The following is a 12,323-nucleotide window of genomic DNA, read 5'->3' on the forward strand; positions in this document are numbered from 1 at the left end:
AATTTTCACTCTTTCCCATTGGAGAGAAGACATCTGTCTCATCCCTGAATTCTACTCCTCATAATTCTTTCCCTGTTGAAAGAGGAATGGATAATACTGCTACAGAACCATTCAGTGGTCTCTCTGAAGATACTTTCATTGGTTTCCTGTCTCTTGCCTTCACTCGTCTTGGTAACAAAGTACCTAAAGGTAGACTTGATTCAGCCTCATGTCTGTCTTCTAGCAGCCTTTAGATCCACTCCTCCACAAAAGAATACCAGGGTTCTGGGTTTGAGGGTAAAGAAAAAGGATCAAGTTCAATTTAAATGCTCCAAGGATTCTCAAATCCAGCTTTACAAGTAATGAAGTTCCTGTTTTGACAATGGGGCACTCTCTCTCCATTACTCATTGTTTCACTAGTTTGAGATTTCATAAGCAAGTCAGCAAATGGGAGAGAAAGAGAGAAAGAGAGAAGCAATTAATCAAGGTAAACATCCCTACATGCAACATCCAATCAAACACATTAACCAATTCCCAGTTTGGAGCCATGGATGACCTGTCGTCAATGGTTTATATTGATTTAGTATGCATTTACCTGAGCCATAACTCTATGACAAGCATTGTGCTAGGCACCAGAGTTTCGACAGTGAACACAGGAATACATTCCTTAGTTTCATGGGACTTACACATTTACAATCTAAAAGGAAAGACAAATATAAAGCTTATTCCATATTACTTAAACGTCCAGACCTGAAATCAAATTCTGATTGTATAAAGTATTAACTGTGATAAAATACCTTTAGTTGGTTATTTTCTTAACTATTTATTATAATAGGTAGCCATGGGTATTTTGTAAGTATCATTTCCTATTAGAGAGTCAGACAAGAAGTCGTAAGAAGAGAACTGGATTAGGATTCAAAAGACATGAGTGTTGGTGCACTTGGCTAGCTCAGTTGGTAGAGTGTGGGACTCTTGATCTCAGGGTCATAAGGTTGAACTTCATGTTGGGTGTAGAAATCATTTAAAAATAAAATCTTTAAAAAAATCCTTAAAAAAATATTTGAGTGCCAATTCAGGCCCATGAACTACTTGTCTTTGCCTCTGCAAAAGTCATTAATTTTTCTGAAGCTCTCTTCCTTTGCATTGTAGAGAAATTCACAGTATTCTGGTGAAAATTACAGGAGATTGTGAAGTTAAGAACAAAACCGTGGTATACCCTAGGTGTGTAGTAATTGTCAGCTCCAGCTTGTTGTACTGTTTAGGCATCTCCATTCTTACACAACTAGCCCTGGGACTTTTCAGGAGGTAGGATTCAGCATAGAGATGTGATGCTTTGAAGTTTTATTATTTATTTTATTTTATTTTATTTTATTTTATTTTATTGTATTGTATTGTATTTAAAAAAATTAATATTTATTTATTTTTGAGAGACAGAGAGAGACAGAGCTTAAAGAGGAGAGGGAGGTACAAAATCCAAAGCAGGCTCTAGGCTCCAAGCTGTCAGCAGAGAGCCTGACGGGGGGCTTGAACTTAGAAATTGTGAGGTCATGACCTGAACCAAAGTTGGTCACCCAACTGACTGAGCCACCTGAGCGCCCCAGATGTTTTTTTAATTTTTAAATTTTTAATGTCTTTATATAAATTGCCACTAGGGAGGAAAATGAAACCATTCTTCCAGAGGGAAATGGATCTCATGACATCTTCTACTTGTATCCATATGCCTGACCATGTTTTCACATACACAGCTTCTACAGTTGAAAATATAAGCTTTCCCTAGATTATTTGGGTACTTTGCAAACTGTAATTTATATTTAAACTAAATATACCAAGTCTTTATAGAATGTGGGGACTATAATTTCATAACCAAACTATTTGATATTCTAAATAAGAGAAGATATTTCTAACATGCAAATTGCTGGCATTTGCCAAAATTTGCAAAATACCAGGGTAGCCAGAGGGAATTTGTCTATAAATGTTCCACACGCTGTTCAAGTAATGAATTCCTTGTTTTAAGCAAGTCTAAAACATAGTTAGTTCCTAGTTCTAGGATCCCAACGTTTTGCCTATCTGTTTTAACAAATACTTCTTGATCCCCAATGTGGAAAAAGGAAAGAATCTATTTCAGTTGGAATTAATCATGATGCTTACCCAATTCATAATTCCAAAAACCTATTGAGAAGCCTAAACTTTTGGATATAATAGAACATTATCCTAAGGTGTTTCATAGATTAAGTTATAAAGATATATATTTGTTCAGATCATCCCTAGCACTCTTAAAATCATACTTACTGAGAATATATTCCAGACCTTGTTGTAGGGTCTGTAACATAATTTAGTACTTCCAAAAATCATATGTGTATAAAATAGCAAGCTCTTTCTGCCCACCATATCTTGTTGTTAGGTATTTACGGTAATGGACCCCTGAGGTAAGTCAGTCCTAGAGGGCGGTTTAAGTGTAAAATTTCAATTTACCGAAACTATATATTATTATAATGGTCTCTTCTCTCCACTTTCCAGATCCTCACTGATATATTCTGAGAATTCTGTCAGTGCCCACTATGTGCCAGGGAGACAAAGAGTCCGCTTGAGACAGAGGTAAGTAATACGCTGTGTGATCTTCAGCATTCATCATTCTTGTTCAAATTATTGGATGAACAAATATTCCAACAACACATCATATAGTATTAGTAAAAATAAGGAGACTGTATCTTTTGTTGTTTTAAATCACATTTTTGTTGATTTCAGAGTGTTACTTTAGGAAAATTTCTTATAGTGAAGAATATTTACAATGCAGCAATTACTTCCTCCTTTCTTCAACATCCTCTTCATCTTTCAAATGCAAGCAATAGTAAATTTATTCTGAAACCTCCAAAATCATGTGGAATGACCCCATTTTTTCTGATTATCTGTTTTTGTCTTCCTTTTCTTCATCTGTCCATCACACATTTATCCACTTACCACTTATCCATACATAAATACATGTAATACATACATAGGTTTATTTACAAATGTCCCTGACTTAAAACAGTTAAACTTGGGATTTTTTAAGTTTATGGTGGTGTGAAAGTAAATGTATTTAGTAGAACCAGAATTTGAAATTTTGACCTTTTCCTAGCAAGTGATATACAACAGGATCCTCTCTCCTAATGCTGGACAGTGGCAATGAGCCACAGTTCCATCAGCCCTGCAGTCACTAGGGTAAACAACTGATGTACTTAGAACTATTATATACCCCCAGAACATTATTTTCACTTTCAGTACAAGCAGTCAATAAATTACATGAGATATTCAACACTTTATTATAATATAGGTTTGCTAGATGATTTTTCCCAACTGTAGGCTAAAAAGAACATGTTTAAGGTGGCATAGGCTAGGCTATGGTGTTTCATAAGTTAAGTGTATTAAATGCATTTTCACCTTAGGGCATTTTCATCTTACGATGGGTTTATTGAGATGTAACCCCATTGTAAGTCAAGGAAGATCTGTATTTTCTTATTTGCATAAGCAAAGTCTGAAATGTATGAACAATATTAGTAATTTTTTAAATAGAGGGTTTTTTTTTACTTTTTTGTATTTTTGTGATTATAATTTTTTCCTTTAGTATTTTTACAAAATAAATTTTTTTTAAAATACATAAAAATAAAGCTATTATTTAAAAAAATTAATGGTTCCAAAGTACATAGATGAACACTTCAAAGATAAAAAAAAATGAATTTAAGGGCTCCATGCTAAAAATCAACTTAAGAGCCCACACTGATAGCACGGAGCCTGCTTGTGATCCTCTCTCTCCCTCCCTCTCTCCCCTTCCCCATTCTCTCTCTTTCTCTTTCTCTTTCTCAGAATAAATAAATAATCATAAAAAATCAACTTAAAATGATTTTGAATCATTTAAAACTTTTAAAATTTAAAACTTTTTTGAATTAATGAAATGTATAGAATATGCATTTCAGATATAAGAAAAAAAAAATTCTCAAGACCTGAATGGATTACAAACCAGACTACATATAGATAGCATGTATAAAATAAGAACAAATAAATGAAAAATATACAGTATAACTCATCCCAAGTAACACTTCAGCTTTAGAATTTCTGTGTTGAGACACTATATGTTATAATGAGAAAGTATGTACCTAGTGGATCAAAATGAGGTTTTAATAAGTTATCAAAACTAATCCAGTACTCTATTAATGAGCAAGGCTTTTGCTTAAGAAAGAAATCCTAAATAATTCCAGACGACATTTTCCTCACTCAGAGCAACACATTATATAGATGTCAAAATGGTTATTATCAAGTAGAAAGATGTCTACATATTTGTTCTTAATAATTTTGTACTATTTATTGAGCATTTACTATTAGGCACAATGCCTCACTCTTCATAAGAACTTTTTTCAGGTAATCTGTTCATCAATTGTTGCCATTTTCACTGGAGGAAAACAAGTTTTAAAAGTTGCAAGAAATTGATTCAAGTTTATACAAACTTGAAAATTGAAGAAGAGTGGTCTGAAGCCAGTGTTTGTCCTGTCTCTAATCTATTCCTGTTTCAAAAAATTATAATACCATCCTAAGGATATGTGTTGGTTACATTATATGTGTCAACTTGCCTAGGCTATAGTGCTCAGTTGTTTGGTCAAACAAGAGTCTAGATGTTGTCAAGATATTTTGTAGTTTTGACTGACATCTACAGTCATTTGTCTTTAAGTAAACAGATTACCTTTTAGAATGTGAGTGGGCCTCATTCAATCAGTCAAAGACCATAGGAACAAAAACTGAGGTTTCCAGAGAAAAAATTGTGTTTTAAGATTGTAACAGAAATCCTCACTGAATATCTTGCCAGCCAGCCCTACAGCCTTCAAATTCAAGACTATAATAGCAACTTCTCTCTGAGTATCTAGCCTGTTGGCTTGCCCTATGTATTTTAGACTTGCCAGCTCCCACAATTGAATGAGCCAATTCCTTAAACTTTATAGTGTACACACACACACAAACACACACACACACCCTATTTGTTCTGTTTCTCTGGGAACCCCTAACTGTCATAGAGTCTATACAGTATCTTTTTATTAGGATAGCTTACTTTAACTTCCTCAAGGTATTATTTTACTAATTATTATTTATTTATTGATTTATTACAAAATTAATTATAACATTACTTTTACTTTATGTTATAATGTTATAACATATGTTATAATTAAATGTTATAATTACTTTTATAGTAAGTACATATAATCACTTGTAATTAACAAATAGAAGTATAAGAAACCTTACTCTCCCTCATCCAAAATATAAATATCCTGTTTATTTTGGGTGTATAGTTGAAGCTAGCTTCTGAACAGTTTTTCACTTCTATTTTGTTGCTAACTGACTTGTGTTACATATTATTTACATTGGAAATTGTTAAGACTGGGGCCAATAGAAATGTTTCTTACCCGCCCCCAAAACCTGTAGAATACTATACTACACTTGGAGCTATTTGATTTCAAAATAAGCTAATCTATTTATAATCTACTTCAACATTTTCCAAACTTCACTATTTGAATACTACTTTATATTTTTTCTATAACTGTTGCCACTATACTCTCATTTACTTAATATTTTTAAGTCATTTCACATTTTATGCACATAAACTTATTTAAACAGTAAACTTTATATCCTATCATAAATGAAAATTTAAAATGATTTCCATAAATAAAAGGTAACGATGAAAATGAATATGAAGGTAACAAAACAACAAACAGGTACACCTTGTTTTGTTGTGCTTTGTAGAATATAGTGTTTTTTACAAATGGAAGCTTTGTGGCAACACTGTATCAAGCAAGTATATTGGTGCCATTTTTCTAACAGCATTTACTCACTTCATATCTCTGTGTCACATTTTGGTAATTCTTGCAATATTTCAAACTGTTTTCATTATTATTATGGTCTGTTCTGTGTTCATTGATATGACTTGCTGAAAGCTCAGATGATTATCATCATTTTTAGCAGTATTTTTAAATTAAGGTATGTACATTGCTTTTTAGACCTAATGCTTTGGCACACTTAACGGACAACCATATAGAGTAAACATAAGTTTTATATGCACTAAGAAATCAAAATATTTATTTGTTTCACTTTATTGCAATATTTGCTTTCTTGCAGTAGTCTAGAACCGAACCGTAGTAACTCTGAAGTATGTCTGTAATTATGTCCTAGTGAATTATAATTATCCCTTAAATACTCTGAGTCTGAGGCCTGTATTCTTCCAGTTAAAAATATTATGAATTATTGGAGTCACACTAGCCCTGAATGGAATTTTTCTCTCCTTGGGACCTAGGAAGAGTGAAGAATAACTTCGTTATATAGTTAAAGTTCTTAATGCTACCAACTAAAATTTTCTCATATTGTCTTCCCCATTGCTGACTTTCACTTGAACATACTTGATAAGTGGCTACCTATTCTAAGAACTTGATATTCCCAGAGTCAAAGGTTTCATGAGACATCACATTCCCTTTTACTAAGTTAGTTTAGTTGTGAGAACACTTCTGCTAGTGAACTAACATCTTTTCCTTTATCTATCAGTCTTAGATCAGCCATCTGTATCCAGAGCAAAGAGACTAATCTCTTATTCATAAAAGATTTTTTTCTTCATTATCACCTCCATTTTCTACCTTATAATTTCTCACATGCCGTGATGTCCCTCTTACTGAACACATATGCACATGTACCACAGCATTCAAAATGGGTAAGAGGGCAGCTTCCTTGGCAAAGAGAAATTCTTTCAGGAGGTAAAAGTTAAAGAAGTTTCATTGTTGCTGTTGTTGTTGTTGTTGTTGTTGTTGTTGTTACTTTCCCCTAGAAGAGATACCATGTTTACTGTTTCATAGCATTATTTTTAAGGTTTTAATTTTAAGAAGATGCAAAATAATAAACACAAAAAGGTAAAAAATACATACTTATGCTACAAGTAAAGGTAAGATAGGCCAGCAGGTGATATGATGGTATTTGTTACTCTGGAGTAGACATATCTTTGCTGTGGTGAGTAAATTAGGCAAGATTTAGTGTTTAATCCTTGCCACATTGCCTAGTATAGAAAACATGCTCAGTAAATTATGCTCTAAAACACTCATCAAATGAGTTTTTAAAATTTTTTTTTAACGTTTATTTATTTTTGAGACAGAGAGAGACAGAGCATGAACGGGGAGGGGCAGAGAGAAAGGGAGACACAGAATCTGAAACAGGCTCCAGGCTCTGAGCAGTCAGCACAGAGCCCGACGCGGGGCTCGAACTCACGGACCGTGAGATGATGACCCGAGCCGAAGTCGGACACTTAACCGACCGAGCCACCCAGGCGCCCCTAAATGAGTTTTGTTTTATTTAATGAAGAATTTTACAATTTCCTTGTGTGAAATACTCTTAAATTTATCCTGTTAAACCCAAAGTCTAAGGTAAGTCATATATAGTTTTTTACTGTAGAAAACATGGCAACAGTGGACAGGTTTTTTCATGGATATAAGAAAAAAAAATTCACTGTGGAATCATTAGTCAAGAATTCTTGTAGTCTTATTAAGAAAGGAAGGAAAGAATGAAGGAACAGCCTTAATATTAGTGGACACTAGGGAGTTGATACAGACGAACTTGAATATCTATTTGAAGATAATTACTGAAACAAATCTCTAAGGTACAATTTGTTTATGTTTTCAAATGCCCTTGTCAAAATATGTAACTAATATAATTAGAATTATGGTGATGATTTTTAGATACAACACCAAAGGTGCAGTACAAAAAAGAAATAATTGATGAGCTAGACTTCATTAAAGAACAAAAACGAGGACACCTTGGTGGCTCAGTGGGTTAAGCTTCTGACTTTGCTCAGGTCATGATGTGGTTTGTGGGTTCAGCCCCATGTTGGGCTCTGTGCGACAGCTCAGAGCCTGGAGTCTGCTTTGGATTCTGTGTTTCCCTCTCTCTCTGCCCCTCCCCCACTCACGCTCTGTCTCTTCTCTCTCTCTCTCAAAAATAAACTTAAAAGAAACAAAAACAATAACACCAAACTTCTGCTCTGCAAAAGACAATGTCAAGGAAGGAGAAGCCACTTATTAACAGGAGAGAATGTTTGCAAAAGACACAAAAAGGTCCTCCTATCATATGTCATCAGGGAAATGCAAATTAAAACAATAGTGAGATACTACTATACATCTGTTACAATGGCCAAAATCCAGAACACTGAAAACACAAAATGCTGATTAATATGTGGAGCAATAAGAATTTTCATTCAGTGCTGGTGGGAATGCAAAATATCCTTCCGTAGGTGAATATGTAAGCTGTGGTTCATCTAGACAATGGATATAATTCAGTGCTAAAAAGAAATAAACTATCAAGCCATGAAAAGACATGGAAGAACCTAAAATGCGTATTACTAAATTACTAAATGAAAGAAGCCAATCTGAAAGGCTACAAATTTTATGATATTCTGGAAAGTTTAAAATAGTCAAAAGAGACACTGAAATGATCAGTGGGTGCCAGGGGTGAGGGTGGGGAGAGGGATGAACAATTGGAGCACAGAGAATTTTTAGGGCAGTGGATATACTCTTTATGACCCTATAATGATGATGCATGTCAATGTATATTTCTCCAAACCCAAAGAAATTACAACACCCAAGTGAACTGTAATGTGGACGTGGAGGTGACAATGATATGGTATAGGTTCATCAGTTCCAACAATTGTACTACCCTATGAGAGGTTATTAATGGAGGATGCTGTGCCTTTGTGGAGGCAGATGTCAAAAGGATAATAAATTTTTCTCTCAATTTTTCTGTGAACCTAAGAATGCTCTAAATTTTTTTTCTTTAAAAAAATATAAGGGAACCTTACAATTTGAGTTACAACCCAATATTTTTGTCTTGGTTTCACGCTAGGTATTTGGGTCAAATAAAAACTTGGTTTGTTGATCTATTTGTACCTCGTGAATACAGCAGTACTGACTTGAAGCAAAGTGTTTTGTGCTGGAATAGAGGATGTTAATCAGTTACTCTGTGATCCCTTTGGGTCCTACAAGTGTGAAATCAACAAAAGGAGTCTTGAAAAGTGCAGTTGGTAGATGTAGCTTAAACAAGGCCTCTTACAACTCTTTTTGAGTTGAAGATGTCCAGGTCCCCAGGGAGCTCTCTGTACCACTCTATACAGGCACAAATAGTGACTAGCTGTGCTTTAAGACAGTCTCTAACACAGACCACTTTACATCCCATTGGACAGGGGGCTCTTTCAAATTGGACATGAGACCTCTTGTCTTAGTTTTAGTTAGTCACATTTCTAATGTCATGAAACCCCTCTTGTTTAATACCTATGCTCATGCACTATCACCCTGTCTTTGAAATGAAATACAAACCCTGACCATAATAGTTTACATAGTGTTTATCTGTGATGCAGACATACAGGGAAAAAGTAGTGTTCTTAATAGCAAGGCTGGTTTCTTTCAAGGATACAAATTTTCCTTGATCAATGCCAAAGATTTTTCTAAAGGGTTTCTTATTTCTGTGACACCTTTAAAGAATCTTAGTAGGGCTTCATACTGGGGAGGTCAGCAGCAAATTTTGAAGGTTTTGATGTCTAGGTGCAAATAGTATAACACAAGTGTTTTAAGGTGGGAAACTAATTAGGGCAGGACAAAGTTCCTAATATAGTAGTTTATCATGGGTGATCACAGCAAAGTGAGAGCCTTGAAGTGAATTTGACAAATGAGCTGTTTGCCCACATGAGCAGTCTAATGTCCCAATAGGAAGTCTATTTGCCCAGGTAAGCTAAGTGTTTGTTCAAGTATATTGGTTTATAGGAATTTACAGAAGCAAACAAGGAAGGTATCTCTTGATTTACAATCTTATCTTTCTGGGCAAGATTGCCCTGGAACAAATAGTTATGCTGATGGAGGTCTCCTCATTTCTCAGGTTTGTTTGGTTAACCTGAACTAAACTATGTAGATGCAGGTGGCCCCAGTTCTGTTACCTCTGCAATTTCTTCTCTGTCACTGCTCCCCATTCCAACAAAACATTTCTGCTGTTGGGCAGTGACTTTTTTTGTTTTTTAGTAACAAGTTTCTTATCTTCTCTTACAGTTTACTTATGTGTCAAGCATTAGGTATACTTAGATTGTGTCTTCTTAGAGGATAGGGATAATGATTATTACTATTTTTTTGATCTCCACCTTTTAGATCAAAGTTCAACCTAATTCACAGAAGATTCTTCAAAAGTTTCCTATTGTATTTAAACTTGGTTACTTTTTTACTTCCTTATCAGTCCTTATCTTATGGTTGTCTCATATTCTTAAGCTAGGCTTTCGTTCATACAACAAATGCTTCTTGAGCATCTGTTTTATGCCAAATATTAGGTGAAGTCAGATTTTTTTCAACCTTGAATTCCATTTGAAATGTGCTAAAAGCTTTACAAATAAAATACTAAGAAACTTTAAGTAAAAACAAAAACAAAAACAACTGATAGCCAGATCAGCACTCCGGGTTTCTGATTTATTTCATCCTGGGGCATGGCCCAGACACCAGGGTTTTAAAAGTCTCTCCAGGTTATTTTAATTCGTAGCCAAGAGTAAGTACCATGTGATGAAAAACACACATGTGGGTTCAGGGAACTTGATGGAGGAAGAAACACATCACACAGATATTCACAGTTATAACTTTGAATAAAATTGTGGTAAGTGAGACGAAAGAAAACTTCAGAGTGCTATGAGAGCTTATAACATGGCTACCTGACTTGTTAGGGAAGTCAGAAGAGGATGCCCTGGAACAGAGACTTGTAGGGTAGACTTGAGGATGAGCTGGAATTAACTGGAAGACAAAGAAAAGGAAGGAACAACATGCTTTGAGACTGAAAAGATCTTATGAGTTAAAGGATCACTATGAGTGAATACGGAGCTGGTTGCAGTATAATGATCATGATAAGATAAATCTTTCAGGGGATTGCAGTGCAGTGAATGATTTTTGACTTTATTCTAAGAGTAATGGGAAGCTGAAGGTGGATAGTTGATTCAGAATATACTTTATACAACTCCCATAATCAATGAACGATATAAGTGGTAGGTTTCATTGAGGGGAGATGGAACAGGAGGGGCTATGGAGCTAGAATTTGAAGATTGGAGGCTATTGCGGACTGTGTGGAAACTGCCAGATTTGGGTAGGAGTGGTAGAAGTGGTTATTGAGACAAATGGAAAGATTTGAGCTATTCTTTGGTGATGTAATCATTAGGACTTTTCAATGTCTTGGATATGGCTTTTGTTAATAATTGTGTTGATAATGTGAACACCACTAATTCTAGCTCCTTTCTATAATTACATCATTTTAATTTAGTCAAAAAAATTTTGAGTCCAGCATACTAAGGCATGTTGAGCTAGGTATTTAGAAGTTCTTGAGGGGTGCCTGGGTGTCTCAGTCCGTTAAGCCTCCATCTCTTGATTTCAGCTCAGGTCATGATCTTGCCCTTTGTGAGTTCAAGCCCTGCACTGGGCTCTGTGTTGACAGTATGGAGCCTGCTTAGGATTCTTTATCTCTCTTTCTCTGTCTCTGTCTCAAAATAAATAAATGAACTTAAAAAAATTAAAACAAAAAGTTCTTGAGCATTCCATATATTCCAAGCACTGGGTGAGTAAGTCAGTACAATTTTTTAGATGTATTGGGAAAAAAAGGAGCTTGAGAAATTAAAACTCCTTATAAATATCTGATAAAATTCTAAACTGTTCTTTTTAAAGCAAGCTAGTATCAAGAAAGTTGTCTCTTTTGGTACATTCATATATTCAAAGTGAGCTCACCAGTGTGAGCTAGATTGCTTAGGTGCGTAAGTGGCCTAGCACAAGAGATTTTCAAATAATAAAGATCATTTTGCTACAAATTAATCTCCTTAGTTGAATAATAAGAATGAAAAGGTCATTCTTCCATTTGGAGTAAATACAAAATTTGATCTTTACCTTGCTACATTAATGTTCATAGGTCTGTAGTAAACAAGGTAATAATTACAAAAAAAAATTAAAACTTAGCATAGAAACAATAGAAACAATTTGGACTCACTCTGGACTCCCATGAAAAATTCATTATTTGTATGTTTAAGTATGTGTACTTAATACTGGAACATCATATACATTTCCTGAAGCAGATTTTAAGACAGTATTTAGAAATGTTGTGAAGGTTGTCAAAGCTACACTGTTGCCTAGTACCTACTGCTTTTATGCCTTTTTATGAATTCCTACTCAAACATTTCATTAACTGTATGGTGGCCCAAGATTTCTATAGCATGTGAAGATGCTTTGTTTTCTAAGACAAACTCTAGTTTGATTTGCAATTGCTATCGAAATCTGACTCCAAGACAGATT

This window comes from Prionailurus viverrinus, chromosome A2 (genome assembly GCF_022837055.1).
Source record: "Prionailurus viverrinus isolate Anna chromosome A2, UM_Priviv_1.0, whole genome shotgun sequence".
Classification (NCBI taxonomy): Eukaryota; Metazoa; Chordata; class Mammalia; order Carnivora; family Felidae; genus Prionailurus; species Prionailurus viverrinus.